Below are 24414 nucleotides of genomic sequence, written 5' to 3' on the forward strand. Positions count from 1 at the left end.
AAGAACTTCCTGTGGATCATACAGATTTTTTATAGAAGTAATTTACAAATCTGTTTAACTTTCTGGCACCAGTTGATAAAAAAAAAATAAAAAAATGTTGTCCAGCAGTGTACCCAAAATGGGCTGAGTCCTTAAGGGGTTAATAGTAATTGTAATAATAATAAAATAATGATAGTAATAATAATAATATTAATAATAATAATAATAATTATTATTATTAATAATATTATTATTATTATTATAAGGTGTCCTGCCCCTTTAAACCTGTCAGCGCACATCTGAGGGCGGAGCCCAGTGTAATCCCTGCTCTCCCATTGGTGGTTTCATCCTCGCTCTGGTCCCCGCCCCATTTAATAATAATAAAATAATTATAGTAATAATAATATTAATAATAATGATAATAATTATTATAATTAATTATATTATTATTATTATAAGGTGTCCTGCCCCTTTAAACCAGTCAGCGCACATCTGAGGGCGGAGCTCGGTGTCATCCCCGCTCTCCAATTGGTGGTTTCATTCTCGCTCTGTTCCCCGCCCCCATTTAATAATAATAAAATAATGATAGTAATAATATTAATAAGAATAATAATAATAATTATTAATTATATTATTATTATTAATTACATTATCATTATTATTATCGTAATAAGGTGTCCTGCCCCTTTAAACCTGTCAGCGCACATCTGAGGGCGGAGCCTGGTGTAATTCCTGCTCTCCCATTGGTGGTTTTGTCCTCGCTCTGGTCCCCGCCCCTATTTAATAATAATGAAATAATGATAGTAATAATAATAATAATAAAATAATGATAGTAATAGTATTAATAATTATGATTATGAATTATATTATTATTATATTATTATAATAATAATAAGGTGTCCTGCCCCTTTAAACCTGTCAGCGCACATCTGAGGGCGGAGCCTGGTGTAATTCCCGCTCTCCCATTGGTGGTTTCGTCCTCGCTCTGGTCCCCGCCCCCATTAGTTCTATTATACTTTATTCACACTCCATTTCAGCCAATCATCCCAGTGTGGACTGTACCAGGTGAGGATCCTGTAGAGGGGGAGCTGTTTTCTCGGGTTTAGCTCCTTTCCCCCCCCCCTCACACATCAGTATTAGGGTTATCGGGGTCCTTGTTTGTTGTGGAGCGGTCCATGTAGATCGCTCTGGGGGTGCTGTCCCGGTTAAGCTTCCGTTTCCCCCCCCCCCCTTCCCTTGTGTTGGCGCGCTCCGGTGGGCGGGGTTAGCGCTCGGCGCTGCGGCTGTTGGATGCGATGTTGCAGCGAGGCATTGCCCGGAGATCTGCTGGAGCCGGCGGGCGGTGAGCACTGGACGGCCGGGCGGGAGGGGCCGGCTCTTCCCGGGGATGCGGCTCGTTAGAGGTGAGGGCTCCACGATGTTGGCCCCCGGGGGCCCCTGATAATGATTGTCTTTGCTGTGACATCATCATTAACCCCTCCGCTCCCAGACAGTCATATGTGTGAGGGGGAGGTTAACCCTTGCTGTATTCCCCCCCCCCCCTACATGTAATGTGTCCTCCTGAGGGGTGCGGTACCGCATGCTGCGTGTGTACTGTCTCTGCGTTTGTAGCTTCATGGTGACCTTGGAGATAGACGAGTTGTACTGACAGTGACTGCTGGGACTTATAGTTCTTCCCACACAGGGTGACATCATGTGACCAGAGGAGTGATACATTGTATCTGTAGTGTGTGGGACCTCCAGCTGTTGCAAAACTACAACTCCCAGCATGTCCGGACAGCCGTAGGCTGTCCGGGCATGCTGGGAGTTGCAGTTTTGCAACAGCTGGAGGCACGCCGGTTAGGAAACACTGCTCTAGGTCAAAGAGACGTCAATCCTCCAGTTTATCTATAGTGTGTGGACCTTCAGCTGTTGCAAAACTACAACTCCCAGCATGCCTGGACAGCCTACGGCTGTCTGGGCATGCTGGGAGTTGTGGTTTTGCAACAGCTGGAGGCACATCAGTTGGGAACCACTAAGGATAAGAGAAGGTCAATCCTCCAGCCATGGTTTCCCTATAGGCGTTTTTCCCTCTCGGGCATGCTGGGAGTTGTAGTTTTGCAACAGCTGGAGGCACGCCGGTTAGGAAACACTGCTTTAGGTCAAAGAGACGTCAATCCTCCAGTTTATCTATAGTGTGTGGGACCTCCAGCTGTTGCAAAACTACAACTCCCAGCATGCCCGGACAGCCATTGGTTGTCTGGGCATGCTGGGAGTTGTAGTTGTGCCACAGCTGGAGGCACGCCGGTTAGGAAACACTGCTCTAGGTCAAAGAGATGTCAATCCTCCAGTGTATCTATAGTGTGTGGACCTCCAGCTGTTGCAAAGCTACAACTCCCAGCATGCCCAGACAACCAACGGCTGTCCAGGCATGCTGGGAGTTGTGGTTTTGCAACAGCTGGAGGCACACCAGTTGGGAACCACTAAGGATAAGAGAAGGCCAATCCTCCAGCCATGGTTTCCCTATAGGTGTTATTCCCCCTGGAGTGCTGGTGGCTGTCCGGACATGCTGGGAGTTGTAGTTTTGCCACAGCTGGAGGTCCGGTGTATATAGCGTATACGTCCCTGTCTTGTTTACGTTCTCCGCCGTACGATTCTCGTCACGTAACGCGCGTTCGGATACATCATGTGGGGGTTTGGTTATAGTGCGGACCCCCAGTGTCGGTGCCGGGCTGAAGAGCTGACACTCTATCTGCTGGACAGTGTATTCCTGTGGACCCCCATAGTCCTGGACGTTGCCCCCTATCTCCACCCAGTGTCGGTGCTGGGCTGAAGAGCTGACGCTCTATCCATGATGTACATTGCCCCCCCCCCTCATCTATTCTTCATGTGCTGGCGGTGGTCCTGGGGTCCGGGGTCTGTGAGTCGTGACTGGGCCTCTGGCACTGAGGTGTTCGGGGGGGGAGGGGTGTCTGTGATTCATGCCCCGGCCTCCGGCACTGAGGTGGCACTTGGCCCTGAGGCGGCAGATTCCTCCTGTCACCGACTATTTTTATCCCCCGGCCGGGAGCCCTGACAGGAGGAGGAGGAGAGGAGCCCTGACAGGAGGAGGCGGAGAGGAGCCCTGACAGGAGGAGGCGGAGAGGAGCGGCCTCTGGTTTCTGGCTGCGGTTTTGCTGTTATAATAAGACACCGGAACCGGCTTTGTGTGCCCAACAATGAGAGGGTAGAGGCCAATTCAGCCCAGAGGAGTGGAGTCCGGGGCTATGGAGGCCGGGGCTACTTCACCCCATGGGACTATGGAGGCCGGGGCTACTTCACCCCATGGGACTATGGAGGCCGGGGCTACCTCATCACACGGGACCATGGAGGCCGGGGCTACCTCATCACATGGGACTATGGAGGCCGGGGCTACCTCACCCCATGGGACCATGGAGGCCGGGGCTACCTCATCACACGGGACCATGGAGGCCGGGGCTACCTCATCACATGGGACTATGGAGGCCGGGGCTACCTCATCACACGGGACCATGGAGGCCGGGGCTACCTCATCACATGGGACTATGGAGGCCGGGGCTACCTCACCACACGGGACTATGGAGGCCGGGGCTACGTAATCACACGGGACTATGGAGGCCGGGGCTACCTCACCACACGGGACTATGGAGGCCGGGGCTACGTAATCACACGGGACTATGGAGGCCGGGGCTACCTCACCACACGGGACTATGGAGGCCGGGGCTACTTCACCCCATGGGACTATGGAGGCCGGGGCTACTTCACCCCATGGGACTATGGAGGCCGGGGCTACCTCATCACATGGGACTATGGAGGCCGGGGCTACCTCATCACACGGGACCATGGAGGCCGGGGCTACCTCATCACATGGGACTATGGAGGCCGGGGCTACCTCATCACATGGGACCATGGAGGCCGGGGCTACCTCACCACAGGGGACCATGGAGGCCGGGGCTACCTCATCACATGGGACCATGGAGGCCGGGGCTACCTCATCACATGGGACCATGGAGGCCGGGGCTACCTCATCACATGGGACCAAGGAGGCCGGGGCTACCTCATCACATGGGACTATGGAGGCCGGGGCTACCTCACCACACGGGACCATGGAGGCCGGGGCTACCTCATCACATGGGACTATGGAGGCCGGGGCTACCTCATCACACGGGACCATGGAGGCCGGGGCTACCTCATCACATGGGACTATGGAGGCCGGGGCTACCTCACCACACGGGACTATGGAGGCCGGGGCTACGTAATCACACGGGACTATGGAGGCCGGGGCTACCTCACCACACGGGACTATGGAGGCCGGGGCTACGTAATCACACGGGACTATGGAGGCCGGGGCTACCTCATCACATGGGACTATGGAGGCCGGGGCTACCTCATCACACGGGACCATGGAGGCCGGGGCTACCTCATCACATGGGACTATGGAGGCCGGGGCTACCTCATCACATGGGACCATGGAGGCCGGGGCTACCTCACCACAGGGGACCATGGAGGCCGGGGCTACCTCATCACATGGGACCATGGAGGCCGGGGCTACCTCATCACATGGGACCATGGAGGCCGGGGCTACCTCATCACATGGGACCAAGGAGGCCGGGGCTACCTCATCACATGGGACTATGGAGGCCGGGGCTACCTCACCACACGGGACTATGGAGGCCGGGGCTACCTCACCACACGGGACTATGGAGGCCGGGCTACCTCACCACACGGGACTATGGAGGCCGGGGCTACCTCACCACACGGGACTATGGAGGCCGGGGCTACCTCATCACATGGGACTATGGAGGCTGGGGCTACCTCACCACATGGGACTATGGAGGCCGGGGCTACCTCATCACATGGGACTATGGAGGCCGGGGCTACCTCATCACATGGGACTATGGAGGCCGGGGCTACCTCATCACATGGGACTATGGAGGCCGGGGCTACCTCATCACATGGGACTATGGAGGCCGGGGCTACCTCATCACACGGGACTATGGAGGCCGGGGCTACCTCATCACACGGGACCGTGGAGGCCGGGGCTACCCCCCCCCCCCATTCCTTGTGTTGTCCTCATCTGGGTGACAGTTCCCTGTAGCCACCCTGCTTTCCCAGACCCCTGAATGGTAATTTTTAGTGGAATGGTCATAAAGCAATTCAGGTTTGTCATTGCAGGAGTCTGGGAAAGCTGGGTGACCTTCCTGTGTTTAGTCTGGGACATCACCTTCTAGTTTTGTAGACGGTATCTAAGCAGCCTTGTCATCCAGGAGCCTGGGAAAGCTGGGCCGTACAAAAGCTGTCACCCAGATTTCCTAGTAGCAGATAGAATTTGGGAGATGATTGGTGGAGATGTGTGGGGAGAGGGGTCGGTCTCGGCGGTGTTCGCGACCTCTCGTCATTTTTCGGAGCCAGGTGCTGGAATTTCACGCCCCCCGGTGGCCGCCGCCTTCGCTTCTGCTTTCTCTTGTTTTTGTTTGTTCCTGTAAAAAGGTTTTCTGGTTGAACGATCTTGGGCCGTAATGAGACGTTCTGCGCAGTCATGTGACCCTGTGTGTTACCAGCGCCAGTCATTGGGGGGGAGCGAGGCGCCGTATCGAAACCCCAACCCCATGATGACCCCAAAATAGCACATACGCCCCTGCGCCTCCTCAGTGTGTCCCGGTTGCAAAACTACAACTCCCAGCATGCCCGGACAGCCAACGGCTGTCCGGGCATGCTGGGAGTTGTAGTTTTGCAACTGCTGGAGGCACCCTGGTTGGGAAACACTGCTCTAATCCCAAGATAATGACAATCCTTACAGCCACGCTTTCCCTAGAGGTTTCATCCACTGTTTTTTTTTTTCCTCCTATTTAAGTGTCTGGGCATGCTGGGAGTTGTAGTCTTGCAACAGCTGGAGGCACACTGGTTGTGAAACACTGCATTAAGCCAAAGCGAAGGACAATCCTTTAACCATCAAGGGTACGTCCACGCAATCCGCCTCCCATTGCTTATACTTGGAACTCGCTCTGTACAGCTCAGGAAAAAAGTGCATTGTTGCTTATGGGAACAGTACTCGCACAGGTACTTCCTTTCCCTTACTTGTCTGGCTAATTACACAACAGCACTTACTGCTCACTGCTGAGCTGTGACATAGCGCTGTGATCGTGGGCTCTGCTAAATTGATAATATACACTGTACTATAGTATATACCCCCCCCCCCCCCAGCAGGACGCCAGCACTAGGACCCTGCAGGTGGGTGTTACATTATACTTATACTGATTGACGGGCTTCAGTGTCGTATACATTGCGGTCGTCCTATTTCGGGGGTCTGGCGGTGTCTGGTTACCCGACCCCCACCATGTTGCATTCAGCACCCTGCAGCGCTAGGATCTGGATCTCCAGGAACGTGATGTCAGGTAAAGCATGGAGGATCCATGACACCCGGTAACGTGATCTCCAAGACTGGAATGTAGAGCAGGGGGTGATTCCTCAGCCCTCACCTCTAAAGGATACAGTCACAGTTGTCACCCAGCTTTCCCAGTTACCTATACAGTTAAAGGGGTATTCCAGGAAAAAACTCTTTTTATATATATATATATATATATATATATCAGCTGGCTCCTGAAAGTTAAACAGATTTGTAAATTACTTCTATTAAAAAAATCTTAATCCTTTCAGTACTTATGAGCTTCTGAAGTTAAGGTTGTTCTTTTCTGTCTAAGTGCTCTCTGATGACACGTGTCTCGGGAACCGCCCAGTTTAGAAGCAAATCCCCATAGCAAACCTCTTCTAAACTGGGCGGGTCCCGAGACAGGTGTCATCAGAGAGCACTTAGACAGAAAAGAACAACCTTAACTTCAGAAGCTCATAACTACTGAAAGGATTAAGATTTTTTAATAGAAGTAATTTACAAATCTGTTTAACTTTCTGGAGCCAGTTGAGAGATATATATTTAAAAAAAAGTTTTTTTCCTGGATAACCCCTTTGAATAGTTAAATGCAGTGTCATTCAGGAGTCTTGGAAAGCTGGGGGATGGCCAGTGCTGCCTTAATAACTCCTCCAGGGGGGGCCCCAGCTTTCCAGGATGTCTAAACGGTCTGTAGTGTTGTTGAATATGTCACTGTATAATTGGACAGCCCTGCCCTTCAGGACTCTGGGAAAGCTGGGTTCCGTGTAAGATCTCTAGCGACTCCTTTCCTGTGCGCTCCGTCTGAGATGTATGGAGCGATCGGTGACTCCGTAGATATTTACTATAAATTCCGCCTCCTTACCTGTTTTTTTCTTGTTGCCGTTATAAATGAGCGGCTGCGGCTTCTTGCGGTTTCGCTGCCGGTCGGATCAGCGCTGCTCTTGTTGTTGTAGCTGCAGTCATGTGACTCTTGTATATTTTATAACCAGGACGTGAGCGGACGGTACAGATTATCACGTATCGCCGTTCAGATTTATATCTGGTCACGCGCTTCTATTGTTGGATTTCTTAAGGTGACAGCGCAGCTTAGTTGTCTTCTGGCTGATATCTGCTCCCCCCCATATACATGCATGCTAGGCTTGGCTGAGCATACATGGTACAGAGAGAGGGGAAAAGCTTCTGCCCCCGTCCCTCTTCTTCTGGACCCTTCTGCCGCTGTTCCTCACCTTTAGAATCTTCTATCTCTGCCCCTCTAGACTCTTTCTGCCCCTGTGTTGGTCCCCCCCCTGGTCTCTTTCTGCCCCTGTGTTGGTCCCCCCCCCCCTGGACTCTTTCTGCCCCTGTGTTGTGTCCCCCCCCCCCCCCGGACTCTTTTTGCCTCTGTGTTGTCCCCCGTCCCCCTGGACTCTTTCTGCTGCCCCTGTGTTGTCCCCCGTCTCTCTGGACTCTTTCTGCCCCTGTGTTGGCCCCCCCTGGACTCTCTGCTCCTGTGTTGTCCCCCGTCCCTCTGGACTCTTTCTGCCCCTGTCCCTCTGGACTCTTTCTGCTGCCCCTGTGTTGTCCCCCGTCCCTCTAGACTCTTTTTGCCCCTGTGTTGTCCCCCGTCCCTCTGGACTCTTTCTGCTGCCCCTGTGTTGTCCCCCGTCCCTCTAGACTCTTTTTGCCCCTGTGTTGTCCCCCATCCCTCTGGACTCTTTCTGCTGCCCCTGTGTTGTCCCCCGTCCCTCTAGACTCTTTTTGCCCCTGTGTTGTCCCCTGTCCCCCTGGAATCTTTCTGCTGCCCCTGTGTTGTCCCCCGTCCCCCTGGAATCTTTCTGCTGCCCCTGTGTTGTCCCCCGTCCCTCTGGACTCTTTCTGCTGCCCCTGTGTTGTCCCCTGTCCCCCTGGACTCTTTCTGCTGCCCCTGTGTTGTCCCCCGTCCATCTGGACTCTTTCTGCCCCTGTGTTGTCCCCCGTCCCTCTGGACTCTTTCTGCTGCCCCTGTGTTGTCCCCCGTCTCCCCCCTGGACTCTTTTTGCCCCTGTGTTGTCCCCCCTGAACTCTTTCTGCTGCCCCTGACAGAATGGATTTTGGGGTATAACATACAGCAGATTCCATTTTAGCAACTGGTTTTTACACTTATTTCAAAAACTTTATCAAAAAAGCCGTGTGAACGCAGCCCTAGGCCTGTGGTCATGTTCCAGGGTGCGGTCACATGGTCCTATGTAGAAGTTTTTGAGCTGATTCCTAAAGTTACGGATTCTGACCACTCTCCGTCCTGCGCCACGGATCTGGTTGCGCCCTGGGCGGGGCTTTTCTTCCAGGTCCGGTGACCCGTGCCGTGAGGTTCGGAGTTGCGAGCCCTTTATTGTGTGAAGCGGTGAGGATCTGACTTTGACAGAAGGTGACGTGAAGAACAAAGCTGCGGGAGGGTGTTTGTTCTGTACGGTCACTTATCTCGTTGGGCTGCAGCCATGAGCTGATCCTGGTTGCCTAAAAAAAATTGGCGCCGTCCGACTGGGAAACCAAAGAGCGGCCATCTTTAATCCAACACATAACGACCCCTCAACATCTACCAATGAAAATATAGAGGAAGCAATAGAACAGCGCCACCTAGTCGTGAATAAATTCTCACATTCCAGCGCTTGGCGTCGTCTGCGATCACCTGACAGTCTCTTCTTTGCCTCCGCCGGCGTTTCCCGTATTAAACGACTGCGAAAAAATGAAAAGACTCCATGAATAATTTATTCCGCTAAATGCGCCGCTTTCTGTCGGAAACTGAGATTCGTTTTGTTTCTCAGTCGTCTTTATCGTCTACACGATGCCGGAAGATGTTGATCGCTGGCGCGGTTAGCTTGGTAACTTGGTCACCCAGCTTTCCACTGGGTCTGAACGGCGCAGTCCTGTCAGTGACCTTATCCGTGTGTCGGTCTTCTCTCTAGTTGTGGCGTTTTTATTCCTGAACCAGGAGGATGTTTTCCAACCAGGGAGCCTCCAGCTGTTGCAAAACTACAACTCCCAGCATGCCCGGACAGCCGTTGGCTGTCCGGGCATGCTGGGAGTTGTAGTTTTGCGACAGCTGGAGGCACCCTGGTTGGAAAACACTGCTTTAAAGGGGTACTCCACTGGAAAACAAATAAAAAAAAAAAAAAGGTTGAACAGATTTGTAAATTACTTCTAAAAATCTTAATCCTTCCAGTACTTATCAACAGCTGTATGATCCGCAGGAAGTTCTTTTCTGTTAGAATTTTCTTTCTATCTGACCACAGTGCTCTCTGCTGACACCTCTGTCCATGTCATGGGCAGGATAGGTTTGCTATGGGGATTTACTTCTACTCTGGACAGTTCCTAAAATGGACAGAGGTGTCAGCAGAGAGCACTGTGGTCATGATGTCAGCAGAGAGCTCTGTGTTCCAAAAAGAAAAGAATTTCCACTGTAGTATTCAGCAGCTAATAAGTACTGAAAGGATTAAGATTTTTTTTAATAGAAGTAACTTACAAATCTGTTTAACCTTCTGGAGCCAGTTGAGATATATATATAATTTCCACTGTAGTATTCAGCAGCTAATAAGTACTGGAAGGATTAAGATTTTTTTAATAGAAGTAATTTACAAATCTGTTTTTAACTTTCTGGCACCAGTTGATTTAAAGAAAAAAAAAATAGTTTTTCCAGTGGAGTACCCCTTTTTAAAGCAGTGTTTTCCAACCAGGGTGCCTCCAGCTGTTGCAAAACTACAACTTCCAGCATGCCCGGACAGCCAACGGCTGTCCGGGCATGCTGGGAGTTGTAGTTTTGCAACAGCTTGAGGCACCCTGGTTGGGAAAACAGCTTCTTGGTTCAGGAATAAAACAGGAATGAGGTGACGGACAGGACTGCGCCATTCAGGCCCAGTGGAAAGCTGGGTGACCCAAGTTACCAAGCTTACCGCGCCGGCAAATCTGTATAAGTTTCTGGTACCAGTTGATTTAAAAAAAAAATTAAAAATTTCCACCGGAGTGCCCCTTTAAATTATATAAGCCCTCCTTTGACACAAGTACTTGGCAGTTACCCTCTTGCAACTTTGACTTGAGCCCCTTACTTGGTTTTCCACCGGAGTACCCCTTTATCATCCCATGAGCATCGCAGGACATTGACTGGGAGTAGATTTGTCCTCGTGCAACTTTGTATCCAGGTTGGGTGTTTAGTCAAAGAGGCAGAGAGCATGATGGGACCACTGATATGTGGGTGTACACCTGCCCTCCTGCAACCTTGACTAACCACCCTGCTTAAAGGGGTACTCCGCCCCTAGACATCTTATCCCCTACTCCGCCCCGGGATCCCCGCTGCAGCACCGCGCTATCATTACAGCACAGAGCGAGTTCGCTCTGCACGTAATGACGGGCGATACAGGGGCTGGAGCATCCTTACGTAATGGATCCGCCCATTATGATGTCACGGCCCGCCCCTTTCAATACAAGTCTATGGGAGGGGGCGTGGCGGTCGTCACGCCCCCTCCCATAGACTTGCATTAAGGGGAAGGGTCGTGATGTCACGAGGGGCGGAGCCATGACGTCACGCTGCTCCGTCCCCCGTATCGCCCGTCATTACGCACAGACCGAACTCGCTCTGTGCTGTAATGAGAGCGCGGTGCCGCAGCGGGGATCCCCGGGGCTCTCCAGCAGCGGGACCGAGGCGATCTGACATCTTATCCCCTATCCTTTTGGATAGGGGATAAGATGTCTAGGGGCGGAGTACCCCTTTAAGGTAGGTTCGCACCACGTTTTTGCAATACAGTTTATCAGGTTTTTGATTAAAAAAAAAAAAAGATTCCTCAAAACCTGACTAAACTTTATCAAAACGTGTGTACAAAGTTTTATTCAAGAAAAAAACGTATACGTTTTGAACTTTTCACTCCATTATGAATAAAGTTTCACTTGCTTGATTGAAATTCCAAGAAAAAAAAACTGCAAAGTCAAAAACCGTATGGTGAAACCGGATGGATCCGTACGCACATACGGTTATGTACGGTTCCCATTGACTCCCATGTTAAAAAAACGTAAACGGGTCAATACAGTTTTTCACCCGGACCAAAAACCGTGGTAGGCCACGGTTTTCTGTCTAGAGAAAAAAAAAGTAAAAAACCGTATGGTGGGAAAAACGGAGACAACTGTGTACAATATGGTGCATACGGTGTTGAATGGAAAGTCTATGGCCACGGTTTGCTGTACGCGTTGCATACGTATCCAAAAACTGTATAGAAAATCGTGGTGTGAACCCACAGAGCCTCCCCCGGCATTGACGGATTTCATTGTTCGCCCTCCTTCGACTTCGTATGGGGAGAGTGTGGAAGGACAATGACATCGGGGATGATATTTACCGCTTTTATAACTTTGACTGAAGACGTAACGTTGCAGGAGGGCGAAGGTTCAAAACGCCGGAAGACATTTTACTACGGGGATGATACGGTTAATGTCCTAAACCTTCTTAGATACAAAGTTGCAAGAGGGCAAATATGACCTCATGTATCTAAGCCCTGTGCCTACACTTTGTATCTATACTCAGGATGATGTACTGTGCTACTTTGTATCTAAGCTACCAAGAGGGTATTTAGTTAAAGGGGTACTCCGCTGCTCAGCGTTTAGAACAAACTGTTCCGAACGCTGATGCCGGGAGCTTGTGACGTCATTGCCTTACCCCCTCATGATGTCACACCCCGACCCCTCAATGCAAGTCTATAGGAGGGGGGGCGTCACGGCTGTCATGCCCCGCCCCCTCAATGCAAGGCTATTGGAGGGGGCATCACGGCTGTCATGCCCCGCCCCCTCAATGCAAGACTATTGGAGGGGGCATCACGGCTGCCACGCCCCACCCCCTCAATGCAAGTCTATAGGAGGGGGCGTCACTGCTGTCACGCCCCACCCCCTCAATGCAAGACTATGGGAGGGGGCGTGACGGCTGTCACGCCCCCTCCCATAGACTTGCATTGAGGGGGCGGGGTGGGAAATCTAGCGATGGGCGGTATGACCAAAAATATATATCAAGGTATTTTTCTAAATTATGGTGGTTTCACGGTATTTAATGATATTTGTGGTTTTGCGGGGGGGGGGGGGGGGGGGGGGTTCCTCAGTATAGTGTTAGGTGGTCGGGGTCCTCACCATGGTACACGGGGTCTCGGTCAGGCCGCCCGGTAACTCTCCTCCATGTCTCCGCAGTTCTGCCCGAGTTTCCGGCGCCCACCTGAAAGTCACGTGTCCGCCGGGAGTTGTAGTCCCCTCCCAGCTCCTCCCAGTCAGTTCAGTGCGGCTCGGACTACACTTCCTAGAGATGCCGTGCGGCCGGACGTTTCTCTACGCCATCACCCATTGGAGTTGGTTGCTATGGAAACGGTATTGCGGTATGTAAAAAAGTCATTTCGTAAGACAAAAACCGGTATTCGGTATGAACCGGAATACCGCCCAGCTCTAGTGACATCATGAGGGGGCGGGGCTATGACATCACAAGCTCCCGACTCCAGCGTTCCAAACGCTGAGCAGCGGAGTACCCCTTTAAATTTGCAGAAGGGTGAGTGCACTCCTCTTTGACTAAACACCCTGCCTGAGTACAAAGTTGCACGAGGGCGAATATAACCCCCCGATGTCCTTTGATGCTCCGTTGCGGCGCCGTGTGTATAATACGATGTTTCGCACCAGCCGGGGAAAGGAAACCGATGAATGAAACGTCTTAATCGCTGAATAAATAGAGAAACCGCATTTTTACTCCGTCTTCCAAAAAGTAATCCTCGTGACTTAAAGGATTGTAGTTTTCCTTTCTAGTCGTCTGGCCAATCTCGGTGATGGATGTGTCGGCGATAGAGGAGGCCCCGCCCAGTTAAATTCAGATCGCCATGTACGTATAAGGTTGTGGCTACATGGCGGAGTACAACCTGCGCTGGTGAGTGCATGTCCGGAGGTGTAAGGTGGTGATGGGGCCGCTGCCAGGGGCAACCAGTCGGCGCAGTATTTTCAAAGGTGCAGTTGTTCATAGCAACCAATCAAGGCACAGCTTTCATTTTATTTGGTTGCCCATAGCAACCAAGCAAAGCTTTCATTTTATAATTGCTTGGTTACCCATAGCAACCAGTCACTGTGCAGTTTCCATTTCTTAATTGTGCAGTTGTCCATAGCAACCAATCACAGCACAGCTTTCATTTTATTGCTTGGTTGCCCATAGCAACCAATCACAGCGAAACATTTCCTAATTGCTGTTGTCCATAGCAACCAATCGCAGCACAGCTTTCACTTTCTATTGCGCTGTTGTCAATAGCAACCTGAGTTTACTGTTTTGTGCTGCGTTTTGTTGCCGAGGGCGATGGTTTCGATAATTCTGCCCCATTGTGTTGTTCCGGTTTCATCTGACGCCAAACACTACACCTCCCATCATCCTGTCGTCGCTACGGACGTGGAGATGTTGCCGTATACCTCCCGTGTCCCTGGCGGCGGAGTGTGTACGATTTCTGCGCCACGTTTACGCTGCAGCATTTCAGCTCTATAATTAGAGTGGACGCGTTAACCCCTCGGTGTCTGGGGCTCTCTGCAGGGGATTGTGGCTTTGGCAGCGCTCGGCGTGTTCTTCAGGAGACAGATAATGGCCGTCCCCTCCCCCGCTCTGTTTATTATAGTCAGGCAGCGACACGCACCCAGAGCCGACCGGCTAAAAATGACATAAATGGAAGGAGGATGATGAGATGTCTCCGGCAGATAATCACCGCTTTCACACCGCGCCACCCCGTCATTAAGGAGGTGCAGGAAGTGGGTGTGAGGGCCCCGGAATACAAGGGCCCATTGACAGTCAGTATAGCCAATCGGGGTGGTCACCCAGCTCTCCCGGGCTCCTGGTATATATTAATACCCCAGGAAAGCTGAATGACAACTAGTATGGCTGTAATACCAATCATATCGGGGGCGGTCAGATTCCCGAATACAATGTGGTGGGAATGAGCTCACAGCGCCCCCATCAGTGCAGGCTGAAAGAGGTACTGCGCCTATCACTGATCCTTTTATATGGTGCGCTGCATGTCCTGATCTCTGTCACGGTGACCTCAGAGCACACAGCGGAACGCTCCACCCTGAAGATCTGCGCCCGCACTCAGCCCTCTGCCGGATCATTAACCCTTTCTGTCATCCGAACGTCTGTGTCCTCCAGAAGTTACAATCCTGTACCTCAATGTACTTACTGCCCTTCATGAAGGACTTCAGTGACCTCCCCAGCAGAATAGTGAGTACAGCTCTGGAGTATAATACAGGATATAACTCAGGATCAGTACAGGATAAGTAATGTAATGTATGTACACAGTGACCTCACCAGCAGAATAGTGAGTACAGCTCTGGAGTATAATACAGAATATAACTCAGGATCAGTACAGGATAAGTAATGTAATGTATGTACACAGTGATCTCACCAGCAGAATAGTGAGTACAGCTCTGGGGTATAATACAGGATATAACTCAGGATCAGTACAGGGTAAGTAATGTAATGTATGTACACAGTGATCTCACCAGCAGAATAGTGAGTACAGCTCTGGAGTATAATACAGGATATAGCTCAGGATCAGTACAGGATAAGTAATGTAATGTATGTACACAGTGATCTCACCAGCAGAATAGTGAGTACAGCTCTGGAGTATAATACAGGATATAACTCAGGATCAGTACAGGATAAGTAATGTAATGTATGTATACAGTGATCTCACCAGCAGAATAGTGAGTACACCTCTGGGGTATAATACAGGATATAATTCAGGATCAGTACAGGATAAGTAATGTAATGTATGTGCACAGTGACCTCCCCAGCAGAAAAGTGAGTACAGCTCTGGAGTATAATACAGGATATAACTCAGGATCAGTACAGGATAAGTAATGTAATGTATGTACACAGTGATCTCACCAGCAGAATAGTGAGTACAGCTCTGGGGTATAATACAGGATATAACTCAGGATCAGTACAGGGTAAGTAATGTAATGTATGTACACAGTGATCTCACCAGCAGAATAGTGAGTACAGCTCTGGAGTATAATACAGGATATAGCTCAGGATCAGTACAGGATAAGTAATGTAATGTATGTACACAGTGATCTCACCAGCAGAATAGTGAGTACAGCTCTGGGGTATAATACAGGATATAACTCAGGATCAGTACAGGATAAGTAATGTAATGTATGTATACAGTGACCTCCCCAGCAGAAAAGTGAGTGCAGCTCTGGAGTATAATACAGGATATAACTCAGGATCAGTACAGGATAAGTAATGTAATGTATGTACACAGTGACCTCACCAGCAGAATAGTGAGTGCAGCTCTGGAGTATAATACAGGATATAACTCAGGATCAGTACAGGATAAGTAATGTAATGTATGTACACAGTGACCTCACCAGCAGAATAGTGAGTACAGCTCTGGAGTATAATACAGGATATAACTCAGGATCAGTACAGGATAAGTAATGTAATGTATGTACATAGTGATCTCACCAGCAGAATAGTGAGTACAGCTCTGGAGTATAATACAGGATATAACTCAGGATCAGTACAGGATAAGTAATGTAATGTATGTACACAGTGATCTCACCAGCAGAATAGTGAGTACAGCTCTGGGGTATAATACAGGATATAACTCAGGATCAGTACAGGATAAGTAATGTAATGTATGTACACAGTGACCTCACCAGCAGAATAGTGAGTGCAGCTCTGGAGTCTAGAATGAAGTTTGTTTGCAGTAGTGGTGGATGAGGTTGTCCCTATATGCAGTATCGGGGCCTCTTAGGCTGGGTTCCCACTACGTTTCCCCCATACGGGAGCGCATACGGCCGGGGAGAGCTAAAAACTTGCGCTCCTGTATGTCATTCATTTCAATGAGCCGACTGCAGTGAAACGCTCGGTCCGGTCGGCTAATTTTTGCCCCGTATGCACTTTTTTCCCGCACCTAAAACCGTGGTCGACCACGTGAGCGCAAGGTTTTAGCTCTCCCCTGCCGTATGTGCTCCCGTATGGGGGAAACGTAGTGGGAACCCAGCTTTATCTGGTGTAGCAGAGAGGAGTGTGTGCTCTTTCCTCACCTCCGGTGTCCAGGACTTGGTGTCCATTGGTTTTATGGTCCTAATCCTCCGGCCCTGAGCCCGCTCTCACCCACAATCCCCCTGGGCTTTTGACTATGTGAATCGGTAGCCGTTAATCTGGTGTCAGGCGCAGTGTCACCTCAGCTGTGCGAGTGATGACAGCCGGGGATTATGACATCACTCGTTCCCTGCGCGGCTATTAACATCTTAATTGCTGCGCAACCGCCTTTGGAGTGCTGGATTATCGGACATTCTGGATCATTAGGACGTGCACTTATACGGGGTAAGATGGCTGCCAGAGATGTTGCAATTTGTTATTTGCGTGTAACTTTTCAGTGACTCAAATTTACGCTGACGCCGTAGCGGACGACCACAGGAGGTGATCACGCGTTTGCTGTATCCTGGATACGGCGGCCGCTGACACTGAACCAATTACACGTCACACTGTAGACAGATTCCTAATTGCCTTCCCACAATGCATTGCTTCTCCTCAGGACTAACTCATCTCATCTATTCCCACACTGCGCTGCAGTTTCGTAGACTCGTAACGCGCTGTGATTTATCGGTGATTGAGTTGCGCAAAACTCCGTAAACCTTCAGATGCCAATAAAGTCTCCTGAGATGGTTATGTCTATTGTGTCTGGATCCGTCACGGTGAAAAGCGGCTACAAGGTCACTGCCGGGAGAACGTGGATCAATGTGAACGTTACGGCGCGATACGGGGGATGCGGACATCATGTGACCCTAATGGAGATGATCGTAACTATCGGTGTTATCGACCGCGTCCATGTTGAATTATTACACAAATAACATTGACCACGATGAGGGTGATGGTACTTTAGATGCAGCGTCACAGGTCGCGGGGTGCGGCGTCATGTGTGATCAGTGTCAGGTTAACATGACATGGTGGACGGGTCATGGATCAGTTTGTAATGGACGTAATGTATGTCCGGCTGATATGATCTGTGCTGGGGGGGGCGGCACGTGAATGAATAGTGGGGGCTTAAATAGCCCCCCTCTATATGGTCACACACAGACCCCCCCCTTCTATACGGTCACATATAGACCCCCCCTCCATAAGGTCACATATAGACCCCCCTCCATACGGTCACATATAGACCCCCCCCTCCATACGGTCACATATAGACCCCCCCCCCTCCATACGGTCACATATAGACCCCCCCTCCATACGGTCACATATAGACCCCCCCCCTCCATACGGTCACATATAGACCCCCCTCCATACGGTCACATATAGACCCCCCTCCATACGGTCACATATAGACCCCCCTCCATACGGTCACATATAGACCCCCCTCCATACGGTCACATATAGACCCCCCCCCCCTCCATACGGTCACATATAGACCCCCCCCCCCTCCATACGGTCACATATAGACCCCCCCCCCTCCATACGGTCACATATAGACCCCCCTCCATACGGTCACATATAGACCCCCCTCCATACGGTCACATATAGACCCCCCCTCCATACGGTCACATATAGACCCCACCCTCCATACGGTCACATATAGACCCCCCCCATACAGTCACATATAGACCCCACCCTCCATACGGTCACATATAGACCCCCCCCATACAGTCACATATAGACCCCACCCTCCATACGGTCACATATAGACCCCCCGCCATACGGTCACATATAGACCCCACCCTCCATACGGTCACATATAGACCCCCCGCCATACGGTCACATATAGACCCCACCCTCCATACGGTCACATATAGACCCCCCCATACGGTCACATATAGACCCCCCATACGGTCACATATAGACCCCCCCTCCATACGGTCACATACAGACCCCCCTCCATACGGTCACCTATAGATCCCCCCTCCATACGGTCACCTATAGATCCCCCTCCATACGGTCACCTATAGATCCCCCCCTCCATACGGTCACATACAGACCCCCCTCCATACGTTCATATATAGACCCCCCTCCATACGGTCACATATAGACCCCCCTCCATACGGTCACATATAGACCCCCCCTCCATACGGTCACCTATAGATCCCCCCTCCATACGTTCATATATAGACCCCCCTCCATACGGTCACATATAGACCCCCTCCATACGGTCACATATAGACCCCCCCTCCATACGGTCACATATAGACCCCCCCTCCATACGGTCACATATAGACCCCCCCTCCATACGGTCACATATAGACCCCCCCTCCATACGGTCACATTTAGACCCCCCCCTCCATACGGTCACATATACACCCCCCCCTCCATGTGGTCACATATACACCCCCCCCCTCCATGTGGTCACACATAGCGCCCCCCCCCCCCCCCCATACGGTCACCATTCACTCTGGCATGTGAATTAAATATAGGGGGCTGTATGTGACTGTATGGAGGGGGGGTTGTATATGTGACTGTATGGAGGGGGGGGTGTATATGTGACTGTATGGAGGGGGGAGGGGTATATGTGACTGTATGGAGGGGGGGTGTATATGTGACTGTATGGAGGGGGGTGTATATGTGACTGTATGGAGGGGGGTGTATATGTGACTGTATGTAGGGGGGGGGTGTATATGTGACTGTATGGAGGGGGGGGTGTATATGTGACTGTATGGAGGGGGGGGGTGTATATGTGACTGTATGGAGGGGGGGGTGTATATGTGACTGTATGGGGGGGGTGTATATGTGACTGTATCGAGGGGGGGGGTGTATATGTGACTGTATGGAGGGGGGGGTTGTATATGTGACTGTATGGAGGGGGGGTGTATATGTGACTGTATGGAGGGGGGGGTGTATATGTGACTGTATGGAGGGGGGGGGGTGTATATGTGACTGTATGGAGGGGGGGGGGTGTATATGTGACTGTATGGAGGGGGGGGGTGTATATGTGACTGTATGGAGGGGGGGGTTGTATATGTGACTGTATGGAGGGGGGGGTTGTATATGTGACTGTATGGAGGGGGGGGGTCGTATGTGACTTATTGTGAGGTCGGACCCTCTGAGATGGGCGTGTCTCCATGATGCATAGTTTTCCGGTCTCCTCATGTTGATGACATCACAGGTGTGTGCGTCGCGTCCTGTCCGGGTCGTGCAGTTTGGCGCGCTCTTCCTGTCGTCTCTCCGACCCGTTGTAACTTGTTAAGTGAGAAGAAAACGTCAGATTTAGAATAATTCCCTGCTCCCGGATCGTACACAGACAGGGCCCGCAATAAGACCCGTCACCCAGCTGTCCAGGAGCCCTGAGCGGCAGATCTGTGGGGGATGAAGGGGACGTTAGACTATAGAGTTGTTTGTCAATGGAAACCTGCCATGTCGGCCATATTTGTTGCCTCCTCCCGACTTCTCAGCTGTAATGTCGTCTCTTGTTAGTTCAGGAGCCGGGCCCCGGGTGTAATCTCCCCCCCCTCCTGATATGTGAGAAAAAGTGGCACTGCCACATGGCACCACGGAGGGTCCAACATGGCCGCCGCTCCAAAATAAGGTCAGGGGCCACCGCGGAGGGTCCAACATGGCTGCTGCTCCAAGATAAGGCCAGGGGGCACCACGGAGGGTCCAACATGGCCGTCGCTCCAAGATAAGGTCAGGGGGCACCGCGGAGGGTCCAACATGGCCGCCGCTCCAAAATAAGGTCAGGGGCCACCGCGGAGGGTCCAAAATGGCCGCCTCTCCAAGATAAGGTCAGGGGGCACTGCGGAGGGTCCAACATGGCGGCCGCTCCAAGATGAGGTCAGGGGGCACTGTGAAGGGTCCAACATGGCGGCCGCTCCTAGATGAGGTCAGGGGGCACTGTGAAGGGTCAAACATGGCGGCCGCTCCAAGATGAGGTCAGGGGGCACTGTGAAGGGTCCAACATGGCGGCCGCTCCTAGATGAGGTCAGGGGGAACTGTGGAGGGTCCAACATGGCGGCCGCTCCAAGATGAGGTCAGGGGGCACCGCGGAGGGTCCAACATGGCCGCCGCTCCAAGATAAAGTCTGGGGGCACCTCAGAGGGTCTAACATGGCTGCTGCTCTAAGATAAGGTCAGGGGGCACCGCGGAGCATCCAACATGGCTGCTGCTCCATGATAAGGTCAGGGGGCACCGCGGAGGGTCCAAGATGAGGTTAGGGGGCACCGCGGAGGGTCCAACATGGCTGCTGCTCCAAGATAAGGTCAGGGGGCACTGTGGAGGGTCCAACATGGCTGCTGCTCCAAGATAAGGTCAGGGGGCACTGTGGAGGGTCCAACATGGCTGCTGCTCTAAGATAAGGTCAGGGGGCACTGCGGAGGGTCCAACATGGCTGCTGCTCCAAGATAAGGTCAGGGGGCACTGTGGAGGGTCCAACATGGCTGCTGCTCCAAGATAAGGTCAGGGGGCACTGTGGAGGGTCCAACATGGCCGCCGCTCCAAGATAAGGTTAGGGGGCACTGTGGAGGGTCCAACATGGCTGCTGCTCCAAGATAAGGTTAGGGGGCACTGGGATGTCCGCTCCATCTGCTGAATTTCACACAAACTACAGACATAATAAGCTTAGATACACAGCTCAGCAGATAGTATCACACGTGAGAGGATTAGATATAACAGCTCGGCGGACAGTATCACACATGATAGGCTTAGATACAGGAGCTCGGCAGACAGTATCACACAGGATTGGCTTAGATACAGGAGCTCGGCAGACAGTATCACACAGGATTTACTTAGATACAGCAGCTCAATAGACGGTATCACACTGGAGAGGTTTAGATACACAGCTGAGCAGACAGTATCACACGAGAGGCTTGGATACAGCACCTCAGCAGACAGTATCACACAGGATAGGCTTAGATTCATTGCTCAACAGACAGTATCACACATGATGGGATTGGATACAGCAGATCAGCAGACAGTATCACACAGGAGGGGCTTAGATACACAGCTCAGCAGACATCACACATGATGGCATTGGATACAGCAGACAGTATCACCCAGTAGAGGCTTAGATACAGTATCACCCAGGAGAGGCTTAGATACAGTATCACCCAGGAGAGGCTTAGATACAGTATCACCCAGGAGAGGCTTAGATACAGTATCACCCAGGAGAGGCTTAGATACAGCAGACAGTATCACCCAGGAGAGGCTTAGATACAGTATCACCCAGGAGAGGCTTAGATACAGCAGACAGTAGAATCTGTGATGTTTCGCACTTTAACACATCGTGTCCCAGAACTCTTTCCCCCGGGATGCGGATGATCCTGCGGTATCGGCGGGGCTCTTGTCGTGAGGCGTGGTCCGGTCCCTGGTGGTCCACGTTTAGCGCTCTGCTGAGTCACGCTGATGGATTCCTGCAGATCTGTCAGGACGCTGATCGCAGTGCCGGAGACGCCCTCCAGATACGTTTGCGCCATTTGATGGTGTCCGTAACGTTATCTATTCCTGCAGCTGCTCCTCACAGCCGCCTCCTCCCCCCACAGATCTGTAATGTGAATGGGTCACTAGGTCTGTAGTCAGCGTCTCCCAACGGGGCGCCTCCAGCTGTAGCAAAACTACAACTCCCAGCATGCCCGGACAGCCAACGGCTGTCCGGGCATGCTGGGAGTTGTAGTTTTGCTACAGCTAAATGTTCTCCTGTATATAGTGAGATGATGGGGTCAGTAGTTGTTCAGGGCTGGTCCCTGTTCTCCTGTATATAGTGAGATGATGGGGTCAGTAGTTGTTCAGGGCCGGTCCCTGCTCTCCTGTATATAGTGAGATGATGGGGTCAGTAGTTGTTCAGGGCCGGTCCCTGTTCTCCTGTATATAGTGAGATGATGGTGTCAGTTGTTCAGGGCCAGTCCCTGTTCTCCTGTATATAGTGAGATGATGGGGTCAGTTGTTCAGGGCCAGTCCCTGCTCTCCTGTATATAGTGAGATGATGGGGTCAGTAGTTGTTCAGGGCCGGTCCCTGCTCTCCTGTATAGTGAGATGATGGGGTCAGTAGTTGTTCAGGGCCGGTCCCTGCTCTCCTGTATATAGTGAGATAATGGGGTCAGTAGTTGTTCAGGGCCGGTCCCTGTTCTCCTGTATATAGTGAGATGATGGTGTCAGTTGTTCAGGGCCAGTCCCTGCTCTCCTGTATATAGTGAGATGATGGGGTCAGTTGTTCAGGGCCAGTCCCTGCTCTCCTGTATATAGTGAGATGATGGGGTCAGTAGTTGTTCAGGGCCGGTCCCTGCTCTCCTGTATAGTGAGATGATGGGGTCAGTAGTTGTTCAGGGCCGGTCCCTGTTTTCCTGTATATAGTGAGATAATGGGGTCAGTAGTTGTTCAGGGTCGGTCCCTGTTCTCCTGTATATAGTGAGATGATGGGGTCAGTAGTTGTTCAGGGCCGGTCCCTGTTCTCCTGTATATAGTGAGATGATGGGGTCAGTAGTTGTTCAGGGCCGGTCCCTGCTCTCCTGTATATAGTGAGATGATGGGGTCAGTAGTTGTTCAGGGCCGGTCCCTGTTCTCCTGTATATAGTGAGATAATGGGGTCAGTAGTTGTTCAGGGCCGGTCCCTGTTCTCCTGTATATAGTGAGATGATGGGGTCAGTAGTTGTTCAGGGCTGGTCCCTGTTCTCCTGTATATAGTGAGATGATGGGGTCAGTAGTTGTTCAGGGCCGGTCCCTGCTCTCCTGTATATAGTGAGATGATGGGGTCAGTAGTTGTTCAGGGCCGGTCCCTGCTCTCCTGTATATAGTGAGATGATGGGGTCAGTAGTTGTTCAGGGCCGGTCCCTGCTCTCCTGTATATAGTGAGATAATGGGGTCAGTAGTTGTTCAGGGCCGGTCCCTGTTCTCCTGTATATAGTGAGATGATGGTGTCAGTTGTTCAGGGCCAGTCCCTGCTCTCCTGTATATAGTGAGATGATGGGGTCAGTTGTTCAGGGCCAGTCCCTGCTCTCCTGTATATAGTGAGATGATGGGGTCAGTAGTTGTTCAGGGCCGGTCCCTGCTCTCCTGTATAGTGAGATGATGGGGTCAGTAGTTGTTCAGGGCCGGTCCCTGTTTTCCTGTATATAGTGAGATAATGGGGTCAGTAGTTGTTCAGGGTCGGTCCCTGTTCTCCTGTATATAGTGAGATGATGGGGTCAGTAGTTGTTCAGGGCCGGTCCCTGTTCTCCTGTATATAGTAAGATGATGGGGTCAGTAGTTGTTCAGGGCCGGTCCCTGCTCTCCTGTATATAGTGAGATGATGGGGTCAGTAGTTGTTCAGGGCCGGTCCCTGTTCTCCTGTATATAGTGAGATGATGGGGTCAGTAGTAGTTGCAGGTGTTCAGGGCCTGTCCCTGTTCTCCTGTATATAGTGAGATGATGGGGTCAGTAGTTGTTCAGGGCCGGTCCCTGTTCTCCTGTATATAGTGAGATGATGGGGTCAGTAGTTGTTCAGGACCGGTCCCTGCTCTCCTGTATATAGTGAGATGATGGGGTCAGTAGTTGTTCAGGGTCGGTCCCTGTTCTCCTGTATATAGTGAGATGATGGTGTCAGTTGTTCAGGGCCAGTCCCTGTTCTCCTGTATATAGTGAGATGATGGGGTCAGTTGTTCAGGGCCAGTCTCTGCTCTCCTGTATATAGGGAGATGATGGGGTCAGTAGTAGTCGCAGGTGTTCAGGGCCGGTCCCTGCTCTCCTGTATATAGTGAGATGATGGGGTCAGTAGTTGTTCAGGGCCGGTACCTGTTCTCCTGTATATAGTGAGATGATGGGGTGAGTAGTTCAGGGCCAGTCCCTGCTCTCCTGTATATAGTGAGATGATGGGGTCAGTAGTAGTTGCAGGTGTTCAGGGCCGGTCCCTGCTCTCCTGTATATAGTGAGATGATGGGGTCAGTAGTTCAGGGCCGGTCCCTGCTCTCCTGTATATAGTGAGATGATGGGGTCAGTAGTTCAGGGCCGGTCCCTGCTCTCCTGTATATAGTGAGATGATGGGGTCAGTAGTAGTCGCAGGTGTTCAGGGCCGGTCCCTGTTCTCCTGTATATAGTGAGATGATGGGGTCAGTAGTTCAGGGCCGGTCCCTGCTCTCCTGTATATAGTGAG

General features: G+C 51.4%; 1 protein-coding gene across 4 annotated transcripts in view; it reads left to right on the top strand.

The window, feature by feature from the left end:
* The first annotated feature begins 1186 nt into the window (after positions 1 to 1186).
* Positions 1187 to 24414, top strand: part of MICAL3 (microtubule associated monooxygenase, calponin and LIM domain containing 3) — a 147501-nt gene continuing 124273 nt past the window's right edge. The window contains exon 1 of one of the 4 annotated variants that reach the window (XM_056517919.1): positions 1187 to 1382. The gene's annotated coding sequence lies outside the window, so the exon portion shown is untranslated. The remainder of the gene's footprint in view (positions 1383 to 24414) is intronic. The other 3 variants (XM_056517920.1, XM_056517917.1, XM_056517918.1) reach the window with 3 other exon arrangements.

The sequence above is a fragment of the Hyla sarda genome, chromosome 4, assembly GCF_029499605.1.
Source record: "Hyla sarda isolate aHylSar1 chromosome 4, aHylSar1.hap1, whole genome shotgun sequence".
NCBI classification, from domain to species: Eukaryota; Metazoa; Chordata; class Amphibia; order Anura; family Hylidae; genus Hyla; species Hyla sarda.